This window comes from Podarcis filfolensis (genome assembly GCF_964270895.1).
Source record: "Podarcis filfolensis genome assembly, chromosome: 6".
Classification (NCBI taxonomy): domain Eukaryota; kingdom Metazoa; phylum Chordata; class Lepidosauria; order Squamata; family Lacertidae; genus Podarcis; species Podarcis filfolensis.
In genome coordinates this window covers 50,642,345-50,668,680 of record NC_139609.1, presented here as the reverse complement: position 1 = coordinate 50,668,680, position 26,336 = coordinate 50,642,345, and the positions used below count along the sequence as shown (strand labels likewise).

Sequence of the window (26,336 nt, the reverse complement as noted above, 5' to 3'; positions counted from 1 at the left end):
AGGACCTGGTAAAATACATGCATTAGACAATGTTTATCTTAGTGTACTTTGTGATGCTTATTGTGGGTGAGACTTATTTTATCTGCTTATGATGTTACCTTAAAATTAAACAAAATAATTGTTGGTAAATGACCATAGCAGTTTATCAAGTTGCAGGTTGTGGTGGCTACTATTCACGGAGTACAAAAGATCTTTAAATAGGATATCACCATTTTAGAACATTTGACCAAGACGCTGAGATGTGTTTGTACTTGGCAAGCGTCCCCAGAGGTATAGCAGGATTTGAGAGAGAACCCTGTTTCATTGGCATCAAAGCCTGAAAAGTACTAAAGCTCTTGAGGTCTGAGAATCATAGGGCAAACTCTGCCAGGATCAGATGGCTTTTCACAAGACAACTGTGAAAAACAAAGGTGGGGAGAGACCTGGGCCGAAATGATATGGTCAAGTGTGGTCAAAGAAGTGTTGCCTAAAGATGGAGAACAAATGGGAGAGCATCACAAAAGAAATGAAACAATGGGGGAACTAATTGGTAATGAGGGTTTACATTCTCTTTAACAGCTTATGGTTAATTTCAAGTAATAACCAAAAATCTGTTCAACAGAAATGGATGTTAGATACCCGTCATGCCCTACACGCACACAAAGAAAGTTAGAGTAAGCAAACAAGAGCAAAAATGGCTATCATTAGTATAGAAATACAGAGGGTGTATTTAGACCTATCTTCTAATACTTAGCAGCGCACCACTATCTTCTACAGTAGCTTGAAATATACTTAATTAGACTTGGTTTTTGAGCATGTTGGCAACATAAAAAGAAAGCTATATGAAAAGAAGAGAGATCTCTACCAGTTGGTTGTACTATAATCAAGGACAAGAAGCTTAGAAAAGTCAAAGAGAGATTGGAATGTCCTGACATATCTCTGACAAGTGTAATATTTCCCTAACTCATTATCTGATAGTGGTTAAATAACTAGTCATGAGCCCTCTGCTGATATCACCCTCTGATTGTTGAGGGCTTAGGCAATGCCCTTGAGGAGGGAAACATGTACAGCACATATTTAGAAAACGTTGTGGCAGTACAGTGAGTTATCAGGGTGTCCTTTGTAATTTAACATTTTATGTGTATTACTTGTGCGTGGTCTTGATGTTAATAAATGTTTTGTGAGCTAAGGTGAGTAAGTTGTCTGTGGAAAAGACCCCCCCCCCAAAAAAATAAGGGTATGACAGCTCTGGGAAACCATTTTTACAACATGGACTGTATTTGTGTTTTTTGTGTGTGCAAACCTTTTTTTGTTTTTTAAAAGCCGGAAGCAGGTAAGCCTTGCCTGTGGAATGTGTTTTTTTGTGGGGTGGGGGGGGGGTGAGTGGCATGCAGCAACATCTTTTAAAGTGACTCTTTTCCAACTCAGTTGAAAAGCAGCTTTCTGGGTCATAGTTTATCTGTAGGGGCTCTAAAAAAAATCATTTCTTCAATAAAATCAATTTGATTTGATTTTTTTGGGGGGGAAAGAAATGACTTCATTATAAACTATCCTCCTGCAATGCAGATGAAGGGGAGAAAGCAAATGGGGGTGTTCTTTCAAATACAAGTTATTTCAATCTTGTCAGGTTAGATATGTCAGAAGAAAGAGTTTTACAAACAAGTCCCTGAAGATAAACTATAACCTAGATTAGCTGAATTCAGAGTAGGTTTTGTAAAATTTGGTAGCTGTGTAACTTCTGAAATTGTCTCCTTGTTTTCTTAACAAGGAATAATTGAATAGTTGTGAGTTTTGGCGGCTCCTAGGCAAGAGGCCATCAGTGGACTCCTAATCCTGCCTTTTAGATCACTCCTCTACCTTTGCAAACTATGTCTGTCAGGTGAGAAAACACTCTTAGAATGGTGTTGGGAAAGGGTAATGGTGAAAACAGAGGTAAAAAAATAAATCCTATCATTTAACTTTCCTTGTAGCTCTATAGATTTAGTTCCTCTGTTTCTCATTTCCCCAACCTTAAATTCAGTTCAAGCATTTTTGCACCTGTTTATTATATATATATTTTAAAAAACCACCAATATTTGAGTACACTTCCCCCGAATATTCATATTTTTGTTTGCACTTTTGCTTAGACACATTTTTGCAAGCAATTTTCTCCTATATTATGTATTTATGTATGTTGTTTTTCCTTAATCCATACATTTTTATGTACTCCTTGCATTTTTGAACACATCTTTGGTTAGATGGCTGCATTACAACTGCATTGCAAAATGTGGAGAATCCTGAATTTCAGAGGATGTCTGCATTTTGGTAAGTACATGTTATGTCAGTTTGCAGTAAAATGCAAACTGGGCTACAGTAGTGTAGGTCACCTCTTAATTGAGGGCTATGTGCCTGTTGCTACTCTGAGCAGTGTTCCTTTGCCTGTGTGATCTTGGGATTACGGCCCAGTTGCAGCATTGCCATCAGGGCAGGACTATGGTGTAGAAATCCACATACACCAGAATGAATAAGAGCTGAGCTGGCTTGCTACATTCTGAAGCAATGCAATTAACATCAGAGTATAAAAGAACCTATCTGTACCACGACCCAACTGGCCCACCCTAAGTTCCAGCCATTCCTTTTAGAAATGTGCATCCTGTGCTTTGGTTTTCTGGTGGAGAGGCTTTGCAGGTTCATTTACTTCAGATGTCATTGGTACAATCTGAAGGTTCTCAACCATGATAGTAATCTGCTTCCTCACCCCCACTGCCTGTTGCAGGAGTGATGCTTGAGCAAATTCTGCTGTACTATATCATGTTTGTATTTTTGGGACTTCAGGTAAACTTTATGTTGGAAAGGCATAATGTGAAAAGTAAGCTGGTGCAATTTTTATGCACCAGCAGATCCCAAAGTTTGATCCCAGCATTCACTGGGCACCTTGGCAAAACACCCTTTGAACTCTCAATATCATTAATTTCTCGTGATGGGGATTGTGAAAGGACTGGAGTGCTGCATATAATGCAAGAAGCAATGGAATTGGTTGATGCAGTGCAGCATATTTAGCTCATCTTGTTCTGAATATGCTTTTGTAGCTTTCCTGTAGTGGGAATTGGCTTTTAAGACCTGAATATCTCATAAAGCTAATATTAACAGGCAGCTTGAGATTGTGCAAATTTCACCTTATTTGCTGAATCGAGTGGCAGCAGTAGCCCTCTGCTCCTTTTTGATTTCCTTTCTTCCATTAGTATATGCTTTGGAAGTTTTTGTTTTGTCATTGTCAAATACTAAATTAATTTTGGTTCCTGAAGCTTATACAGTAAAGGTGACTTTAGAATCATCATAATTGTCAATTTAACTTTCATACCACATAGCGTTTACCAGCTACTCTTAGGCAGTGGGTTGAAATAACTTCTCCATGGTGTGTCTGTCTGAAGCAACTGAGGAATTCATTGAATATTCAATGTATACAAGGCTATATGCATTAAGGTTTTGGTTGTTGACGCCTCCTTGGAGGAGGCACTCAGCTGCAGTTGAGTTGGTTTTGTTTAGTTAACAATGCACTCTAATATGACTCACACCTTAGTAAGTATTGTGTTTGAACTTGTACTGAACGGGGAATATATGAAAAAGAGATGACAGAGGGGTGAGATACCCAGGTTTCATTTCTAGATGTAATATGATGAGAATTGATGCAATTCTTTATGCAGAAGATGTCATGCTGTGGGCTTTCAGGATGCAAAGTAGTGTCATGATAGGGACTGTGGCAAGAGCAATGCCTTCCTCTGGAACTGAATTTGTTGTGCTGCACTTGAACAATTGTGTAATTATTAAAGAATAACATTGAATCCAACAGAAATATAAAGCACTGCAAACTGAGGAGAGAGTCAAGTATTTAAAGAAAGAAATCCAGAAAACTGGCTAAGCTCCAGCACTCCTAAGAACATCTTAGGAATTTTTAAGAGAGTCCTAATCTAAATGAAAGTGAGCAGTGTGATGCTGTTGCCAACAGAATAATTGCGTGCAACATACAGCATTATTACTACCTTGTGTATTTACTTCTGATTTGACTATGCAGTTGTATTGTGTGGCCGTATTTTAATAGTTGATACAAGCAGGAATAACGATGATGATGATGATTGATGATGATAATAATAATAATAGGGAGAGGGGCTCATTAGTAAAGTGTGTGTAGAAGATCCCAGCTTCACCCTGCCTTATCTAGTTGAAAGACCCCAGGTAGCAGGAAAGAGAATTGAGCTAGATGTGCCAGTGGTATTACTTGGTTTAAGACAGCTTTATATGTGTAACATTCTGGGTTGTATCAGGAGATACTGAAGGAACTGGACAGGTTTTACTTTTCAAAAAGAGAATTGCAGGATAGGTTTTCAAACACTAGTTTGGATATTGGTAAAAATTTCTTGGTGGGATTTTTTTTTAGAATAATGTAATTTTAATTTCCTTTCAAGTCTAGTACAGTGTCCTAAGACTTGATCCGCTTGTTATGAGCCTGTATTAGCCCAAGAATTAACTGGTCTTAAGCAAGATTTGCACTTTCTATTCGCCACCCGTCTCTGTCCTTTCCGAAATTCATTTTGTGTATCTTCCTTGCTGTGGAGATAACTCACAATCAGTTTTGGGCAGCACTCTGAAGCATGGAAAACATTCCACCCCCTCCCCCAGCAGCTGTAACATATGGAACAAAACAAAAGTATGAGATTTGACTTTTCTTTTAAAATAAAAGCATTTTCAAAGCGTCTGGCTAATTGTGGATAGTGTTTCAGAAAATTTTATGTTTTCAAAAAAAATAAATTCTATACTGCTCTTCATCTGATGATACCAGAGTGGACAGTTGTAAGGGCACTAGGACACTACAGTACTTTCCATAAAAAGTGTTACTTTATAAAGCTCTGAGAGTCAGAAAGCAACATTTCAGTTACAGTGGTACCTCAGGTTAAGTACTTAATTTGTTCTGGAATTCCGTTCTTAACCTGAAACTGTTCTTAACCTGAAGCACCACTTTAGCTAATGGGGCCTCCTGCTGCTGCCGTGCCGCTGGAGCACGATTTCTGTTCCCATCCTGAAGCAAAGTTCTTAACCCGAGGTACTATTTCTGGGTTAGCGGAGTCTGTAACCTGAAGCGTATGTAACCTGAAGCGTCTGTAACCCGAGGTACCACTGTACTTCCAAAGCCTAACAGTTAAGAGCTGCTTCCAATACTTCTGTACCCAGTAATTCAGTAAAGGCAAGAATAAACCTCCAGAGGTCATAGGTAGTTTTCTTACAAACGTCTTTTGTTAAGAATAGGCTTGTATCTGAGTCCGTTTGCGTCTTCTCTACAGCTTTATCCTTTTTAAATGTTTTCTTATCTTTTCCTTTGCAACACATAAGTGCTTTCCGAAAGGCCGTGTGTGATGTCATGACACAGCCACTGTTGCCACAGTAAATGTTAATGAGTCCCTCTCCCATCTATTGGATTGGATTGCTTGAAGAGAGTGGGCATCATTAAAAAAATACCATGGCTGTGTGTGTTTTCTGAGCTGGTAGCTTAGCCTCTTACCACATCTAAAATACTGTTGAATCAAAGCATTTTTAACCCATATAACATGTATCATCTGCACTGGCACCCAGAAATCCTTCAGGTTCCTCAAATGACTTATGTTAGGTACCTTTCATTAGAATGTGTGGATGGTGCTAATGCAAATTTGTACTGCAGTGGAAAAGTTGAAAGTTACTTGCATAAATTTATATTTATAACTTGCAATCAGAAAGATGCTGTCTCATTGCAGACTTTTTGTTTGGTGTTACTCCTGTTAGATCTACACTTACTACATTTGCTTCAGTACTAGAACCTTCTGTAGCTTGTTCTGGTGCATAACCCGCAATGGACAGTGCAGTAAATACAAGACATATATAAATGGAGCTCCATAAATCTTTCAGTCCAACATATCAGTTGCAAGAAGGAGCATCTTGCTGAAGGAATGGCCTGTAATGGATGCAGTGAAACACAATACATTATGTGCAGTGGTTAAATATTAATATGCATAGGCAGTGTTTAAAGCTCAAGAATGAATCTTACTGAGGATGAAATTTCAAAGCACTTCGAAGGTTTCATAATGAGGCTTCTGGATGTAGCAATCTCTGCTTTACCAAAGGCAGTTACTCTTTTGTGAACTATATCAACAATTAAATTAAATTTTGTTTCTCAAAAAAGCTTTTGCTGACACACAATACTGAAGAGTTTAGAGTAGGGGGTCTTTCCAGGTCATTTTTAATTACCTAAAAATGTAACTGGTATTTGACAGGGGACTGGATTGGCCATTCTGAAAGAGCAATTATGTGTCTCAGTTGTCTGTCCTCTTTTTTTAATCATAAGGATGCCCTTTTTTCAACCAGTTCCATTACACTAATGAGGGCGTCTCAGTGAGAGGTGTGGTTAATATTAAGACCATCTTTTCTTATAGCTACAACCATCTGTAGGAATTAGTTTCTGCAGCTAGTGTTTGGAGGCTGACTTCCTGTTCAGTGGAACACAGTGCTTTGGAATCGGAGAATTCATGCAGATAGTGCCTAAGGAGATTTAAGATTGTCTTTGCGGTCTTGAGTTCATTGTACTGCGTAACATTCCCTTCCCATAAACAATGCACGTAAAATCTTAAAATTAGTAGTGTGAAATTTAAATCCCACCCCCCAGTTCTGTTTTGCTTTTTACATTGAATAGGCACGCAGTCGAGCTTCCTCTATATGGAAAATACTGATTCATTCCCCCGAAATAGTTCCAATTTTATTTCCGTTTTTGTAGCTTATTTGTTTTTGTCAATGTGTGTTGTCCATTGATACTATATCAATCCAGTTTTTTAATTGATAAAGTGCACCAGAAACTGATTTTGATGACTTAATCCATAGATGTTATGACAAGGATGCCATTACCTTTTGTTGGATAGCAGTGTGACTGATTGGCTGTAGATGTTCCTGACATAGCCTGTCAGAAGGGGTTATTTTATCTGAAACCAGTATGGTTACAGATGAGAGCGGTCCTGGGAAACATCATTCACTTCTACTAGTCACATCCATCACTTCCTAATTATTGCAGTTTTCAGGCAAGAAACAAGTTCTCCTTACTGTCCCTTAAGGGACTTGATTGTCGCTGATGTAACCAGTCTCTGCTCAAGTGACATGGGAACTAATAGGAGTAATTTACTAGATTTAGGGCACACCTCTGCTTCAGGCTGAAATACATTGCTTTAACTTGGAGCCATATAGTCTAAGTGTATATATCAGGTGAATGTGCTGACACTAGTGATGCTAAATTGAGCATGGTGGCTGAGCTGAATATCCTAGTATTCACACTGGGAACTAGTCATTTTTGTTGAGTAACTTAATAGAAACATTCTTCGTAGTTTGGAAATGCAATCCTTCTAGCCAATGAAGCACTTCTCTTTTTTTAATTATAAATACTATGAAAAAATACTGATTTTAACTAAATTTATTCCCCATGGTTGTATGATAATCTAAAATATTTGACAAGAAATTGTGAAAATGGAAAAACTAACAAAATTTAGAATCACATTTCAAAATGGTATTCAAAATTGCAAAGAATAGAATACAGTAGAAAAAATAGAAGTTTTGGTCAGTTAGAATGTGTAAGGACTTTGATCACTCTGAATGTCAAAGCTGTGAAAAAGGCACATGTCAGTTTCTAGATTCTTGAGAAGTAGGTCAACAAACATGCCAGTGTAACTGGTGCAGTGAAGCTCGCATTAGTTTTCTGTTATGGTAAGCTAGTCACCCATCCAGGTTTCATTTAAGGATCACATGAAGTGGAGGCAGATTGTGTTAATTCAGCCACTGCACCTGATCAAGCTTTGGATATATGTAACACTCCAATTGGTTCTTTCTAGGTCTGCGGTGTTTGTGAGGAAAGGATTCTCATTTTATTTTGTGAGGTTTGTTTATTCATTTAAAAGCATCTGGTAACCCCCCCCCCATATATTTAAATCTCTAAATGATGTACAACATAACACCCATAAAACAGTAGTGTAGAAGCATGTAAGAACAAATAAAAACAGGAATTCATGGAATTGAAACACATAAAAAAAGGATCTAATCTTATGGTTCAGGGAAAGCCTGGAGTGGGGGTGGGGAAAGTCTTTACAAAATGCCTGAAACAATTGATGGTAGCTACTTCACATAGGACAGAAGGAAGGGCATTCAGAAAATGCTCATCCTCTGTTCCCTGCCCTATGATGTTTTGTAGGGTGCTGTACCATGAAAACATTCCCCCCATATGTTCTAAGTGATCTTACAGGCAGTTTTTCCAAGTATCCCGGTCCTGAGTTGTCCAGGGCTTTATATGTTAACCACCAGACCTTGAACATAGCCCAGCAGCTGATCAGCAGCCAGTACAGTTCCTTCAGCACAGGCGTAACATGTTCACACCCAGCTGCTCCACTCAGAAAGCTGTCCACATCATTCTGCACCAGCTTCAGCACCAACCCCAAGGGAAACCCCACGGTAGTCCAATCATGAGATTACCAGCACATGAAACATGGTGTCTAAGCTATCAAGATGAGGATGTATGTAAGGTTGTCTATATCCTAGAGGAGGCATACCCAAAGTGGTGCCATTAAATTGTTATTTAGTGTTTCAACATCTCTGACCACTAGCCATGCTAATTGAAGATTATGAGAGCTGTAGTCCATTAAGATATGGGGGATACCATGTTGGCTACCCCTGCTCTAGAAGTAGCATTAGCAGAGTTTTGAGGAGTGCTAAGTCAAGATTAGGGATGTGGGTGGCGCTGTGGGTTAAACCACAGATCCTAGGGCTTGCCAATCGGAAGGTCGGCGGTTTGAATCCCCACAACGAGGTGAGCTCCTGTTGTTCGGTCCCAGCTCCTGCCCACCTAGCAGTTCGAAAGCACGTCAAGTGCAAGTAGATAAATGGGTACCGCTCCGGCGGGAAGGTAAACGGTGTTTCCGTGTGCTGCTCTGGTTCGCCAGAAGTGGCTTAGTCATGCTGGCCACATGACCCAGAAGCTGTATGCCGGCTCCCTCGGCCAGTAAAGCGAGATGAGTGCCACAACCCCAGAGTCATCCGCAACTGGACCTAACGGTCTGGGTACTTTTACCTTTATCTTTAAGTCAAGATTTTACAGTGAATATTTTGCTGGGTCAGGATGAGGATATATGTAATTATGCAGTTGATATATGCTCCTGTGTAAAGCAGAGAATCAAAAAGAAAAAGAAAAAAGAAAATCACAAGTTGTGAGGTATTTGCTAGTTATATTCTTGAATAAAAGGTATACTTATTTACACATCTAAAGTGCTGGGTTTGATTGCACAATCTTGTAATAGCCACAATTAAATAACCTGATAATGACAACAGCACTGTTTCTGCCAAGGTTGGGTGATACTGACTTCCTGAGACAGAAGGCCCCATTTCATTGGCATTCATTTTAAATTCAGGCCCAAGGGTAAAATCTACTATCCATAAATGATGCAGGAGTGGGTGGCTCTTCCCTCTCTGCTAAATACATTGCTGGCTTCCCCCTGGCAGGTGTAAATTGGTCAATTAATGTGATCCTGCTGGGCACAGTCATAGGCATCTGTTATGCAATCTACCAACAATGAGACCCAAATGCTTCTAGTAGTTTTCTCCTTCCATTTTTCTCTGTCCAACTCATAAGCTTAAACACCATTTCATGCAGAATAAGAATAGCAATAATTATTTACCAGTATCTGGAGGGGAATGAATCCTTGATAGTACAGTTTAGATGGTTGGGAGGTGCAAAAGCTGTTACATGCCTCTTTGAAGTATCCACAGCAGCCTGTTACAAAATGCATTAGACTGGCCTGTTCTAAAACTTTTTTATTTTTTATTTTTTTAAATAATATTTATTACTTTTAAAACTTAAAAGAGAAAAAGAGAAGAAGAAAAAACAAGATGAAAAAACAAAAGAGAGGAAAAAACAGTACAATACAATATATAAATACAAAACGCAACCTTAACACATTAAACTAAACAAAACAAAACAACAATAATTTAAAAACATACATCATACCATTTCAATACTCTATCTTTCATTGCCTTGTTTCATCGACCTCCTCTCACCTCCCTTTTTGTATTCCACTTCTGTTAATTGTTTCAGCAATTCCTTTCCATCTTTCTCTATTTTTTGTCATATAAATATCTTAACATATTTTTAACCTTATTTTCCATTAATGCTAAAATACTTATTTATGCTTAACTCCTTATAACATTTCTACTAAAGCCATAAAATTTCATTCCAACATTTTTCTAACACTCATTAATTTTACAGTATTTCTATATATAAACTTTAAACTTTTCCAATCTTCTTCCACCATCTCTTCTCCCTGGTCTCGGATTCTGCCAGTCATTTCCGTCAATTCCCTATAGTTCATCAACCTGGAGATCTTCAGTCCGAGGCTCTTAACTCTTTTCCAAGTCCCTTCTGCAGGTCTTCTTCATATTCTTTGATGCTGAAGAGCAGATCTCGGGGAGACTCCAACCTAACAATGCTTTTATTCCTTCTCGACAGGTCAGCCAACTTTCCATAGTAAAGCTAAGGTCCATATAATATTTCCGGACATGTTTCAAAATTCCTCCAAATCCAAAGGCCCCCACAACTCCAATCACCTCCTGATCCAAATTGTCCACAGGAAAAAGTCAGCGCTCTCCGGCAACAGCAATGCGGCTTCACTCCGTGAAAGAAGCAGTCAATTCGAAGCACCGCGCCACTCATCCCATGTCGCTCCGAATCCCCGAAACCGGGTTTCCCCACGAGTAGGGGAGGCGCAAAAGGTGCCAGCCAAATCCCACGTCCACAGGCTTCTCCCGCCTGTGGTTTTTAGTGGGTCTCCGCCTTCGCCATGGCGGCCAGACCCTGATTTCCACGGAGCGGGTTCCTCCCGATCAGAGGAATTCCGCCATTACCGGAGGCGCTAACCCGGAAGTCGCTGTTCTAAAACTTTTTTAAAGGAGGGAGTGTTTTTGTTAGAATTGTTTGTAAAAATTACAGGTGAATATTGTGACCAGGATGGCGAAGTACTGCTTGCACTGGCCCACTTTCCCCCCTCTTACTGGCAGCTAAGCTACAAATGGATAATGTTGAAAAAAGAAAAATGCAGGAACAGTTGCAAACATTTCCACAGAATCCATAGCAGCTGCCAAGCTCCCCTCACCAGTTGTCACCCACAGACACTTGTCTTGAATTGTAGGTTCACCTTCTGTTCACTGAAGGCTCTCAGTCTAATGAAGTATCACAGTTGCTCAAGGGGCAGGCAATTTTAGACGACTGCCCTGCTCTGCAATTGTTCTGGAGGGTTCCCCAATCCTTCAGAGTAGATTTTTAGAGGTGCAAGTGGCTAAAGGTGAAAGAAGGAATAAAACTTCTCTCCCCTAACAATTGCACAAGGAAAGCAGCAGTTACAGCGCAGTAAGATAATGACTTTATGACAAAATATGCCCCCTCTCCCAGTTTGTCCAGGGAGAGTTGCTGGGATTTGAAAGTACACAGGTATACTTTTGGTTGTGGAAGATATATCTGGAGGAAAGTCAGGTAATCACACAATGAAACCCTTTTATTGCATTTTTGACAGTCACAGATGTAGAACTGTCAGATTGTCAAGCCATGTCTTGTTCAGACATACAGTTAGGAATATAGGAAGCTGACTTATACTGGCTCAAACCATTGGTCCATCTAGTTCTGTATTTTCTCTCCAGGGTTTCAGGCAGGAAGTAATGCCCAGCCCTACCTGGAGATGCTGTGGGTTGAAACTGGGACCTTCTGCATGCAAAGCACATGCTTCTGTCACTGATTTGCTAAACCATGGCTTGTTAAATCATAGCTTAGCAGCCAGGAACAACCAACAGGACCCCACACTCTCTTCTTGTCTCTTCCCTCCCCACACCTTCAGCACTTACTTCCTGGTTTAATTAAACCACAGTTGTGCATTACATCCAAAATGGAGAACTTACTTGTAACCAGACTTAAACCACAGTTTCCTGTTCTGATGTAAATGTTAACAGCGGTTTACTTAAGCAAGGAGGTAAGTGCGGAGGAAGTGTGTGGTTGCCTCACTCCCAGCTCCTACACTATGATGTAACAAACCCATGAATTATATGTCCGAATGAGGCCAATATCTTGCTATCTGTGGGTTAACACCTGGCTACCAAGCAGGAAAGTCGCCCTGTTGCAAACCTAGTAACTGTTGCTTCTTATTAAATGATGTTAGCATGCATGGTGTGTGCTTCTAAAGTAGTAATTTTTAATTTCATTCTTTCCAATTTAAAATGAGCTTTTTAATAATGTAGAACTTCAGAGATAGAAGCAATGTATTTGCATATGCCAGCTATGCGCCATCAGGTTTGTGTCTTTATACATTCTGTGTTTTAGTATCAAAGCCTGTTTTGTTGTTTTTTATTTAATAGCACCCAAAGGTGCGCTAGGCACATCACAGAAGGTATAAAGAGACACAGTCCCTGCACTAAAAAGCTTGTAATCTAAATTTAGGATTGACGTAATGCATGTGGATAAGTGAAATTGAGTGTGTTGTGTGTGAGAGCGAGAGAAGACAGCAGGAGAATCATTTGCTTGTGCAAAGCAAGGCAACTACATATGTCAATAAGAAAACAAAAAATGTTGGTGAAAGCTCTTGCAGTTAATTGACTTGTAATAACTTAAAGGAGTAACATCTTGGTTGAGTGTTTGGACAATTAGGAAATGTTCAGACCATGGGCTGGTTTGGAAAGGGCATTTTTTGACACCATCTGTGAGACCAGCTGTCAGGAAAGAGAAAATAAGGCCCACAGCAGTTAGGCAAGGCATTGTGTTGCTGGAGGTAAAGGTATCTGAAGTAGTGAGGCTACCCAGGAAAAATGGTTTAAATAAGATCTTCATTCACCTACCTGGTTCATTTTTGAGGATTAAGTCACAAGTGCTGACTCCTAGTTTTCACCACCCTTCACAAGGCAAGGTAGCGCCCTCCTCACTTCAACTGGTAATCCCTTAATGTATTGCTGGACTACAAGACAGCTGGTCTCTGAGAGGCAAATATTTTGGAGAAGCAAAGTAGCAGCATGACCTCCTGCTACTCCTTTTCCAAGATGGCTGATCTCAGTTTCTCTAGACTGACTAACCCTTTCCGTGGTAGGTATTACCGGGACTGAACATAAGTGAAGCTACATTACACTCAGGGTTGTGTGTTGTGATCCTGCAAGTACACAGAAAGTGAATGGAAGTTCAGCTTCCAAACAGTCTTAATTTAGATTTATAAAAGGAAAATCAAGCCTCTAAGCTTTATGGTTATGAGGTTAGGCTTGAGCTGCTAAAATCTCAGAAGCAGAAGTGGTGGATGAAGTAGATTTCCAGTGATTGACGGCGACCTGTGCAGAACTTGTCTGAGGCCCAGGGTGGGAGTCTTGTTAGGATAAAATTATAAACTCAAACAAAAAAGCAGCTGGTCCCTGGTGAGGCCCAGGGCAAGTGTACCCGGCTGGCCATCCCTCTCTGCATGGGCCTGGTTGAGGGAGGGGCTTCAGTGCATGATTCCTGCACGGCTAGAAAAATCCAAGTTTTCCGGAAAGGGTCCTTCTCAGTCTGGCTGCTTGAAAAACTCTCTGACTAGAGATTTCTGATATTGAACTTGGGACTGTCTGCATTTGTTCTGAGTTGCAGCCCCTCTCCAAATATTACTATAAGAATCATCCCTTGGAAGATGCAGCCTAGCACAGTATGATGATAGGGACTTTATAATGATAGGCTCTGCTGCATTGAGAAGGAGAAGGTGTTGCCTCTGAGCCTTCCACTCCATCACCTCCACATGTCCCATTGCACAGCCTGTTTCCTATCTGCTGGCTATAGGTGATGGCGGAAGATGGTGGAGGAACAGAACAGGGTGCTCAGCCACTGCCTCAGAATTTTTTAAGCTTTTGGGAGGATCTATGGGTTGCAACCTTGCCGTTCCAACCTCAGTAAAACCAGAATGCAGCACATTTTGTTAGTACATCTCTCAAAGAGACAGCACTGACTTTGAAGCCCTAACAACACCCTAGCCTGGCCTTCAAACTAATTTCTGATATTTGGGATTGAGGCAGCTCCGAACCTCTGAAAAGCCCAGTTCAGCCTAAAATCCCAATAGTGTGTCATGTGTAGAGCAAGCCAAAATTAGTAGGATGGGGAACATAGACTTCTGGGAAAGGTTTTCTTTCCTGAGAAAGATTTGATAGTACTCCTTCCCCCCCCTTGAAGTATCAGATTTTTGATCTTTTGGAAGACTGAACTGCGATGTATCTGTCAATTCACTACAGACTAATTTGTGGGCAAGGCTTATGCCTGCATTTAGTCTTTTGCAGGGAGTGTGGGAGAGGCCATCTGCCACCAGTGAAGGCGGTGAAGGTCCTGTGTGAGTGTCTGGAGGCAGTTGGAGGATGGATGGCGGCTAACAGATTGAGGTTGAATCCTGACAAGACAGAAGTACTGTTTTTGGGGGACAGGAGGCGAGCAGGTGTGGAGGATTCCCTGGTCCTGAATGGGGTAACTGTGCCCCTGAAGGACCAGGTGCGCAGCCTGGGAGTCATTTTGGACTCACAGCTGTCCATGGAGGCACAGGTAAAATCTGTGTCCAGGGCAGCTGTTTACCAGCTCCATCTGGTACGTAGGCTGAGACCCTATCTGCCTGCGGACTGTCTCGCCAGAGTGGTGCATGCTCTGGTTATCTCCCGCTTGGACTACTGCAATGCACTCTACGTGGGGCTACCTTTGAAGGTGACTCGGAAACTACAACTAATCCAGAATGTGGCAGCTAGACTGGTGACTGGGAGCGGCCGCCGAGACCATATAACACCGGTCTTGAAGGACCTACACTGGCTCCCAGTACGTTTCCGAGCACAATTCAAAGTGTTGGTGCTGACCTTTAAAGCCCTAAACGGCCTCGGTCCAGTATACCTGAAGGAGCGTCTCCACCCCCATCATTCAGCCCGGACGCTGAGGTCCAGTGCCGAGGGCCTTCTGGCGGTTCCCTCATTGCGAGAAGCAAAGCTACAGGGAACCAGGCAGAGGGCCTTCTCGGTAGTGGCGCCCGCCCTGTGGAACGCCCTTCCAGCAGATGTCAAAGCGATAAACAACTACCTGACATTCAGAAGACATCTTAAGGCAGCCCTGTTCAGGGAAGTTTTTAACATGTGATATTTTACTGTATTTTTTGTTTCTATGGAAGCCACCCAGAGTGGCTGGGGAGGCCCAGCCAGATGGGCGGGGTATAAATAATTTATTATTATTATTATTATTATTATTATTATTATTATTATTATTATTATTATTATTGCTTTTCTACGTTACTTCCCCAGTGATTGGTGTGGGGTGTGGTGGAGAGCAGAGATTGAGAGTCTTCTGCTTTTGGTAGGTACTGATACTTGTTTGAAGAGAAATCTGATATATCAGAGTTATATTGGTGTTATTTAAGCCAGTGGTTTAATATGGTCGGATGTAAAGAAAACAAGCGTTCCTGAATCCTTTCCTCTCCCTCCTCGCTCCCCTGTTATAGAATTTGGCCTAATTAAGTGTGCCTGAATGTATGCAAGTGCTGTTCATTCTTCATAACATGCCCCTTAAAAAAAAAGCTCTGTGTTCATGCCATTTAAAAAAAAGAAGAAGAAGAAAAAAGATTTGATTTGGAAGACTGATTAGCAATCTGCTGTATTCTTCAGCTGAAGTTTGGGGGGCAGTAGTCCAATTCACTGTTTATTTTGAGGAGGGAATTGCAGGTTCTTGTTTTCCTCAGTCGTTAGATAAGCAATTTGACTAAATAGCAGTTTTAATCAGGTTTAATGACGTCTTCTCTCTGTGTAAGGGCCCATAAGATACTTAAGTCTAAAGGTCTGTTGTAATCAGCTAGGTTATTAGATTTGTTTACAGATCATATGCTATGGCTTTCCTTTGATAACAATGTGTAGTTGACCTTTGTTCCTAGTTAAAAGTTAATTAGAGAATAAATACAGTTGCCCCGTTACTGACTGGGGTGTGTTGCACTGCATGAAGGGAAATACTGAGATATTGACTTGCCATATATGTTACAAAATTACAAAACTCAGTTGGTTGAGTGTTCTGAGTTAGCCTGCCATAACTACAACTGGCACTAAATGCACGATATAAAAGCACCCCAATGTTTAAGAATTCCTCGTATAATAAGGAATAGTAAGTGTGGACCCTTCCCCAAATTTTCATCTGAATTGTTTCACATGGTGATAGGAGATTTAATTGTTCTCTCCTTAGCTGCAATCCTGATTAAAATCCCCTGTTCTCTGTTCTGTTATTAGCCTTCTCCCTAAGGCTAATAATACTAAGTGAGTGGCAATTTTAATCAGGATCACATCTGGGAAAGGAAGGGTTAAACCTCACCTCTTGAATTTCTGGTGAAATCCTGGTGATCCCCCCTCCCACCTGCTATTTTAAAAATTGTGAAACTCACATTGCAGGTGTGATTTTAATAGGGAATGGCTTGCTTAAAGCCGCGTAGTGAGCTCATGGCAAAGTAGATTTCAAACTGGGGACTCCCTGATTTCATAGCTCCGTCATTTAGCTATTCTATCACAGTACATCAGTGTAATTATTCAGGCCCCAAGGTCAGAAAAAGCGGATTAGGAATGGTGTGGAAAATAATGCAATTGACTTTGAATTTCACCAGCTGAATCCAGAGGGAAATAAAGGCAATTCCCAATTTAAAATGTCTGATTGATGCAAGATTGCACACACACGCACGGCACCGAACCTGGAAGTGACAATAAAGTGTCACTGAAAGGACAGAACAGGGAAGTGGCGGAATGCTTTACGCAGGACATGTGCAGTGGCCCAGAATGTAACCCCTGTACAAAACTAGGATTGTCTGTACAACATCAGGAAAAGCTCTCTCATATCTAGGTTTAGGGAGAAGCATTCTAGGTAAGACACTCTGTAACTTCTAGGCAGTCTTTACACAGGACCTCTCTTGTGTTACAAATTCAAGAGAATTTGGAACTGGGCGTGGGGCATATTGTGATGGTCCCGAGGTAGTTAAGGTGGTTTTAATAAGCTTATCATTTACAGGTCAGAAATTTTAAGGCAGTCTTTTTCACTGTCAAGCAGCTCTTACTGGTCATTTCCCCCTGATGTTTAGCTGGAATTTTCTTTTTGAAATTTCTACTCATTGATTCTAGCCTCTCTTTTTTAATAACTTTTTACTGGGTTTTATAAACAAGGATCACAGGAACAGTAAATGATACAAATAATTACAAATGCTACAAATAAAAAGACTATTTTTTTTACATCACAAAAACAGCATAATAAATTTGCAGTAATATCTACGGTTCATTATTAGTGGTCAATGTACAAGTTCTTGGTTCATGAAGTGGTTTAAATAATAACAAAAGGGGAACAGCATTGATTTGAATAACTAGATAAACAGAGAACAAGTCAGCTCTCACCTCCTGCATGACAGGCCTTATTCTATTTGAAGAACACTGCCGTGTCTCACCTTAATCTTCCCCTTTTCAGGAGATAACTGATTCTGTACTAGTAGTTAATAGTAGAAGGGAGTTCTGACCACTGTAGGAAACAGGACTGTGAACTAAATGGACCATCAATCCACTCCAGTAGGGCATTTCTTATGTTCTAATATTCAATATTATAGTGTGTCTCAGTAGTTTCCCCCTTGTATTGCTCTTTCTTGTGTAGAAGAGTATCTGTTTTGTTTTTGGTATGCGAGTTTTTGTTTTGATAACAGATAACACTATGTGTACATATCAGATTTTATTAAAAAGTAACAGGGTTAAAATGGCCTTCTGTCTTACCATCTGAACAGAAGAGACTACTCACAGGTGGTGCAGAGGAGCAGCAAATTCACTTACTGTATACCTATCTAGCAGCTCCTGCCCTAGTTTTTTCCATCTGTTCCTTCTCTTTCCAACCCCCATGTTCCACACTGTTTACGGTTGCAAAACAAACACCACCACCTACCCTTATTACTTAACCCCAGCTATTAAGAAAACATTGTAAGAAGAAAGGGCTGACAGATCAAGTATGTGTGGGGCCATTTTCACAAAACATAAAAGCAGATTAGGACTATTTGCATAACTGGAAGATGTTTCTTTAAAAAAGAAAAGGGGGAGAAAGAACAGCCAGAAAGCATTAACATTAAGAGGTGTGGGCATTTTTCATTCTTACCTGGTGTGCCCGCAGAGAGGATTTAATTAAAATTTAATAGCATAGTGCCCTGTGTGTATGATACAATGTATTGCACTTTCTTTATGCAATGATTTGCCTTTAGTAATCAGTATTAGAAAAGCAAGAAGGGGAAGGGCCATGGCTCAGTGATATTACACATGTTTTGAATGGAAAAGGTCCCAGGTTCCATCCCCAGTATCTCCAGGCAAGGCTGAAAGAAACACATGCCTGGAAGCCTGGGGAGCTGCTGCCAGCCTGTGTAGATAAAACTGAGCTGGGTAGGCCCAGTGGTCTGACTTAGAGCAGCTTCCTATGTATCTAGATGTTCTTTCTCTGTGAGATTATAGTACTGAAATGATTAAAAAAGTTATACCCCAATTCCTAAAGATTTCAAAATGGAGGCCTTGAACTCCAGGCTCTAGTCAAGAATGATGTTGATGAACTTGTCGGAGGTTTATTTTCTTAATGCCATCTGATGGGTACCAGAAATACCTCCGATTTTTCCTATGCAGGCAACCACTTCCAATATAATGTTCTGCCCTTTGGGTTGACCTTTTCCAGCAGGGTCCTAACTAAAGGTAAGGTGACCCTAGTGGCACACCTGAGGACCCTGGAGGTGCAGGTTCATCTATGCTTAATCCTGGTGCACTCCCCCTCCAAGGAGCAATGCAGGCAAGATAGGTCACTCTGAACTGCCTTTGCTGACATGGGTTCATAATAAATTGGGGGGAAGTCTCATTGGAACCCTCCCCAAAAACCATGCCTCTGGGTGTACAACTGAAGATGCCAGCCTTCAATATTTGGTTGTCCAAAGGCCACATAGAGAAAGTGACCCAACTTAAAATCCAAATTGCAAGTGCAACTAAGGTGGATCTGGTGGTATTAGTCAAATTTCCAGGCATGGTGGTATCGTTTCAGAATCATGCTCCCTAGGCAGCACACCTCCCTTTACCCCTTCAGAGAATGCTATTCTGCTCTCAGGACCAGATTGCAAAATCCAAACACATTAAGATTTCAGCAAGTGCCTAGCTGTGCAGAGAGCTCTGATGATGGTAGTCCTATGGAAGTTAGTAGATGGGGTATGTTTGGAGGCTCACCTCAGGCTTGTGATCACAAGACGCCAGACTTTATGATTGGGGACCCCACCCAGGTTCCTTGGTGACTCAAGGTGTTTGGAGCATCCCCGAAGCAATGCAGCATCAACTAGGTGGAGCTCAGGGGAATGAGACTGCTGCTAGTAGCCTTGCTCTGCATGTTCTGGGGCAACTATTTGAATGTTAGAATTTTGCAGCTATCATTGAGAAAGGTCTGTTAGGCATATTGCTAATGTTCAGTGGACCATGCATAACATTAATTTTGGCAGCCAAAAGTCCATATACATATGCTCTAATGAACAGATATAGATAAGTTCCTTAAAGGAAAGTCTCTGCACCCTGTGCCTTTGAATAGCGACCCTTGTTTGGACTATCCCTTGACAAATGAAAGATCATTCAAAGTGCAGAAATCTTCTGCAATGTGGGTAGGTTCTCAGTATTGACAGCAGCACCTGAAGCTTAGGAGTGGCTGTACATAATCCCGGAGGGAGCTGTCATGAACATTTCTTCGTATTTGGATTTGGAGACTGTACTTACAATATCTATTTCTTCTATTGAATTTCCTGTCAACTGCCAGTGTATTTATGACCATAATGGACATTGCAGCAGCTTGACTGAGACGGAACAGTATGTATGTACATCCATATCTCAGCATTTTATTTTATATCTGGCAAGACCTGATGTCAGAATATGTGAAATATTTGAATTGCATCTTTATTAGTTACAAAAGAGCCATCTGACACCACGATAAAATATTCCTTTCTTGCTGGTCGATTTTAGTACTAAATTTGGATGGTGCTTTAGCCATATTTTGGTATATTGAATGAGAACTATTCTCCTGAGCCAGATGGCACCTGCCTTTGAAATACTACTTTGGGCAAAATCATTAGATCAGTCTTTCAGTGTGTATGTGCCAAGTCTTTAATATTAATTTCTCTAAAATCATTGAGGTGAGTTCTGGGCCTAATCCAGATGCAACTGTCTTCTGTAGTGCACATATTCCTCTGCATACACCAAGAGGTTGGATCAGAATCCTTCTCTGCTGAGGCAAAATATTTAACAAGCCCTAGTAGCATTTCTGCTTTTAAAAATCCCTCCCCAGGTAGCATTGTATGCTATTAAACGCAAAAGTTCTTAAACAGTTATAAAACCTCATCTTAGCAATATAAATATTTTAGAAGTCACATAATGCCTTGTCTATTTTTGTCCCTTTCTTCTGCTTTAATAGGCTATGCAGAACTGAAACTGTCACTAAGTTGGTATTTTCTTTGTGCAGCAAGGTCGTTGGACCATTAACAAAGGCTTTATTAGGGCTGTTCTGCGTTTGAGATAGAGCAGAAGTCTTCTTGCTGGTTTCATCACCGAAGAGGCATTTAACAGAACTTCTGGAACTGCAGCCACATAATGAACTTGATCAATATTTAATATCAAGATACCCAAACTAATTTTTCTCATCTGAGTTTGGTAGTAACTATTGAGCAGTAACCCCCCCCCCACCCAGGATACCTGCTAATCTATACCAGTTCTCTTATCATACCCATTACAGGTGTTAAAACTGTTGAGAGAACTGTTTAAAAGAAACAATAACTATTGAGAGGGTTAACGTAGACCAGGCACCCGCAAACTGCGGCCCTCCAGATGTTTTGGCCTACAACTCCCATGATCTCTAGCTAACAGGACCAGTGGTCAGGGATGATGGGAATTGTAGTCCAAAACATCTGGAGTGCCTAAGGTTGGGGATGGCTGACCTAGGCACTTCTTCCAGCATGAGCATGTATTGTTAGGATGGCTGTGTTGCTAGTGGTTGCAATCCTGCTAAGTTATGTTGTTGTCTAGTAGTCTCTGTAGGGTAGACATTCTTGTTTTTTTATATTATGCATTGTCTAAGCGTAATTTAAACAGGACAAAGCTTGGCAGCATTTAACCTTATTCATTAACTCAGAGAAAAACAGATTAAAGAAAAAGGAAGCAAGAATGGGCACAAAGGCGTATGACATCTTCTGGAATCTACTACAAATATAATGCAAATCCAAGTTTTGCAAACTGTCTGCCAGCATTGGAAATGCATGATTCCACTTCCTCTCTTCTCCATAACAAATGCTCTCTTTCATAAATTGGAAGGGTCATAACTAATTCTGACCGGGTCTTCCTGCCTTAGTGAAGTAGGAGAGCAGCCAGTGAGGAGTTTGCATATTGTTACTGTCCTTGCTGAAGATACTAGTCCCTATACATGTCTGAATCTTGACTATTTTCGTCAGTGAATAAGACTTTCTGGAGCATGACTGTGGATAGGGGAAATTTTTCCTTCTGTGACCTGTTTGTATTTTGTCCAGTGATGTGGGGTAGGAAATCCTCCAGAGCTTTATTTTTCTGCAGAATTTTTTTTTCCATTTTGTAAGTTCACAATTGTAAATACAGTACAGTCGTACCTCGGAAGTGAAACACCTTGCAAGTCAAACGTTTTGGCTCCTGAACACCACAAACTTGGAAGCGAGTGTTCCAGTTTGGAACCCCTTGGAACCCGAACGTCCTCCACAGCTTCCAATTGGCTTCAGGAGCTTCCTGCAGGCAATCAGAAGCTGTGCCTAGGTTTCTGAATGTATTGGAAGTCAAATGGACTTCCGGAACGGATTCTGTTCAACTTCCGAGGTATGACTGTATTAGACAAGTGGGGAAGTTTCAAAGGTTTTAGCTTTGTTTACTGACTACAAGGCATGCTAATCTAGGACATCAGAAAAGTTTCGAGTATATATTGTTCTAATCTGAATATGAAGAAATTGAAAGTTTTATGTAAAGCCCATATCATTGATTTTGCTAAGGGAACACAGCTAATGTGTAATTTGAGGAACTATATAGTCAAGGTAGTGGAGTGCCCTAATAAGGTACCTGGAAGGGAGCAGCAGAAACAAGATCTGATCTTTTCCAGAAAATGAGCTTTTATTGAGAAAGTAAAATGAAAAGAAAATTGCATGGAAAATTACTGAAGGATTGTCCTAGAAGGGAGAGGGATTAAGAAAGAAAGAGAAATGAGCAAGTTCCAGCCCTGCAGGAGGCTATACAGTGATGCTGTAGCATTCAGGAGAAAGGATGGTTGAAGTCTGAAAGTTAGGGAGGGATGAAGCAAGTTATGCTTTCCTTCCATGTGACCTGCCCAAAAACTCATCAGTGGGAGTGAGAGTCCATGGCATCAGGGTGAATCCAAAAAGCAGAGAGGAAGAGCAGGTGTTCCAGCCATGACAGGATCCCTACATGGAGATGTGTGGAGATTGGTACCTGAAGCCAGGATCTCCGAAAATAAGTCCGGTTCAGTGTATCACAGCAAGATTGCTCTCCTGAAATCACACTGGCCATGGAATCTTGTAGAACCTCACTAATTTCAGGGGCCTAGGGCTAGTAGCAACCAGAAGGAAAATTTCCAGTTTCACCAAAAAAGGATATAATGGACTGTCCTTGATGAAAAGGGTTGCTTGACTCTTCAAGGGGATGTTTCAGTACTAATTGGAAGGTCACTGAAGAATTCTGGGCTCACAGGAGTCAATTGACAAAGTGGTCTTGAATGAATTAGGAAGTCAGGGAGAATTGTTTGTCTTGCCTTCCAGTGTATAGAGGGCTGGGCCACTTTCTCTTACATTTAAGGTGTCAGCAGGAACTGCAAATGCATTTTGACCTAACCCAATAGACCATGTAAACTAACATTTCCAAACAAAATGAAGACTTCTGAGCCAAGGCGCTTGGAGGTAAAACTATGCTTTGTGGAAAGAACGTCCTTGGTCAACAGCCTGCAGCAAATCTTGTGGGAACCATTGAACCCTGGTTGTTGAATAACCTCTTAGCATGCAGAAATTGCCTCTTGTCATAAAACCAAACCAGCTTTCTTTGAACACTTACTGATGGTGAATTCTGGGTTCGGTTCCTGTTGTTGTCCATTTCTCTGATTTATTTTATATTTTTCTGTGGGTAACTGTTCATCATAGAAGGAGTTTTGCCCTTCCTTGATTTCTATCCTGCTGCCTCCACTTCTTTCCATGGGAAATAATGCATATTTTTAGAATAAAATATTGCTACTATGTTTAGTGCAGGGGCACTAAATGGACAATTTTCCAGTTATCTTGAAAAGGCTTTCTTCATTGTACTTTGTATAGTGTTATGGTGTGGGCAGGATGTAAAATATTTGGATTTATGTACTTCTAAATGCACTTTCCTGTTATTCTCTTTTCAAATCTAATAATTCTGCTTGCAATAATTTATTTACAGTTTAGCCAAGAGATAAATCTATAATTCACAAAATACATCATAAATAGGATGCAGAGCCTCCCACTTGGACTATTGTGAAGTTACAGCGTTGTAAATGGGCTGCTTTTGAAAACGGTCAAAAAACTTCAGTTGGTATGGGATGTAGCTGCAAGATGTTTTTATGAACCCATTATACTATACTTCAACATCTTCACTGGTTCCCAGTCTCTTTCAGGCCTAATTCAGAAGTGCTAGTTTGAACTATTAAAGTATGGTTTGACAGTTTTGTATCTGAACAATTGCCTCTTCCTTTATGTACCTATCATGTCTTGAGATCAGTGGCTGAGGCGCTTCCCTGATGGTCACCACCAAATAAAGGGCCTTTTCAGTAGTGGCCCCTTGGTTGTGGAAAGACCTTCCCAGAGGGGTCAGCCAAACACCTATTTCACATTTATTTCCCCTTGGAACTTTTAGAAACCTTTATTATGCCGTGGTTTAATAGTATTTTAGACCTGTGGAGTTCCCGTCCCCATCCCCTGCTTTCCTCTTTATTTTAATTATTTAGTGCTGTGGTGTTTTATTTTTCTGCTCTCTGTTTTAAGGTAAAATGTCTTGATTTTACATTTCTGGTTTTGAGGCATGATAATTGTGATTAAAAAAAAACCAAAAACTTTCACCACCTAGCATACTTACGTTATATTACTGAACGGCTAAGCAAATAATGATAACTTTGGATTATCAGTATATTGACTTAACATTGATTGATTGATTGATTGATTGATTAACTAACTAACAGGATTTATTTACCACTCAATCGTCAACACTTTAAAGCAGTTTATGTAAAATATAAAATATTCATAAATCATTGATTAAATCAGAAATTAAAAACAAGTTAACAAAAAATTCAAAATATGAGTAAAAATAGCATAATGAAATGTCTTATTAAAATACATATCTGGGTAGCCCCACTTAAGCACAACAGTTTTTAGCAGTTGCCAAAAATAGTACAGCAAAGGCGTTTGCTTCTAATATCATACTTTGGGCAGGGAGTCCCAAAGTATAGTGCTACCAGACTGAAAGATCAATTCCTTTCAAGTGCAGAATGAACCTTATGTGCAACATGTACCCAATATATGAGTGAGCAAGATTGGATTCTGGTGCATTATGGTCCTACCAGTAAAATCAACATTGGGCATGTTTCAACCAAATCATTTTTTCTTACATTGAACCATTAGGTGTTGATTATTAGCTCATTGTCACCAGACGTGTTGAGGAATAAATGTCTCTCCTCCATTATATTTATGGGAGAGATTGATATAGCTTGTACAGCTTCATGTTGGGAATGCCCATTAAATTCAATAATCTAAAAGCTCTAGAGACTTGAGGACCAGTTCACACTTCTAATTTCCCTGGTATGCAATCAGTTGCAACCTATAATGGAATACCAAAGCAATTGTAGCAACTGAGAGAAGTGTGGCATGAGAGTGACTGCTGACAAAAAGTAGTTGATTCATACATGTGTTGAATAAGCCATGAGAGGGAATGGCAGAGGCTAGAATACTTGATAAGCATGTTTTAACGTTTTACACATACAGTGGTACCTTGGTTTACGAACTTAATCCGTTCCGGAAGTCCGTTCTTAAACCAAAACCGTTCCTAAACCGAGGCACACTTACCCTAATGAGGCCTCCCGCCACCAGTGCCCTTCCACCATTCGGCTTCCGTTCTTAGACCGAGGTAAAGTTCGCTAACCAGGACACTACTTCCGGTTTTGCAGAGTTCATAAACCAAATTGTTCGTAAACAGGGTTGTTCTTAAACCGAGGTCCCACTGTACTCTCCTGTCAAGTAACTCAGCTAGATGGACATTGGAGGGCACCTTTTTATAGTTTCTAATGTGTCATGAAATTAAGTACAGTGGTACCTCTACTTAGGGACGCGATCCATTCTGGGGTGCCGTTTGCACCCCGAAAAGTCGGTAAGTAGAGCGCCGCTTCTGTGCGTGATGCAATAGAGCGCTCCTGTGCATGCGCGAAGCGGGCAGAGCGCTCCTGTGCGTGCATGAAGCACGCAGAATGCTTCTGTGCGTGTGTATGCACTTCCGGGTTTGCTGCGTTCGCAACCCAAAAATCCACAACATGATCCTAACACAGGTATGACTATATGTATTCTGCTTACTCTGGTTCAGGAGCAGCACTTAGCTAACAAATAACCCCTCTTTTCAGAGCAGGTTGATACTATTCAGACTGTAGATCACTTGCTGTGATAAGGTACTATGCACATTTTTTCTTAAACAAAAGAGGCTGGAACAATTTTTGCTCTATTTGGAAAACAAGGCTATGGGAGCAGGAAGGAATCTATATAGGCCAAATAAAAAGGATAAAGTCAGAGTAGAGAAGAAAACTGTATTGTCATGGCTCTCAGAGGAAACAGCCAACGTTTGTTAGTAAATTGTTTTTTTTAAAAAAAAAAATCGGTAACTTGCCACACATTTTTTTTAATCCATAGTTTTTTTATCAGAATAGATAAGCAGAGTCAGTGACGGAAGTCCAGCCGTCATTAAATGGTGCTTAGCATAGAAAAAAGGCACAGAGAGGCAACAATATTCTCAGGATGGAGGTGCAGCTCCTTCGACTTACTCTCCTCTCATTTTATTATCCTTTGTTCCCCTCAGCCTGCATGGCCGTCTGCCAATGTCTCACGTTACATCATCCAGTCATGGCTTTTACTACACCCATCACCATATAAGGTAATCACTGCCCAAAGGAAACACAACTCCATATAAGGTCAATACATTCTATACATTGTAAGGCACAGACATGCTGGTCACCGAGGTCA

The 26,336-nt window shown here is 40.6% G+C and overlaps 1 protein-coding gene across 26 annotated transcripts in view; it reads left to right on the top strand.

Annotated features, from left to right (window-relative positions):
• Window positions 1-26,336, top strand: part of PTPRF (protein tyrosine phosphatase receptor type F) — a 476,587-nt gene that overhangs the window by 135,702 nt on the left and 314,549 nt on the right. The window lies entirely within an intron of this gene.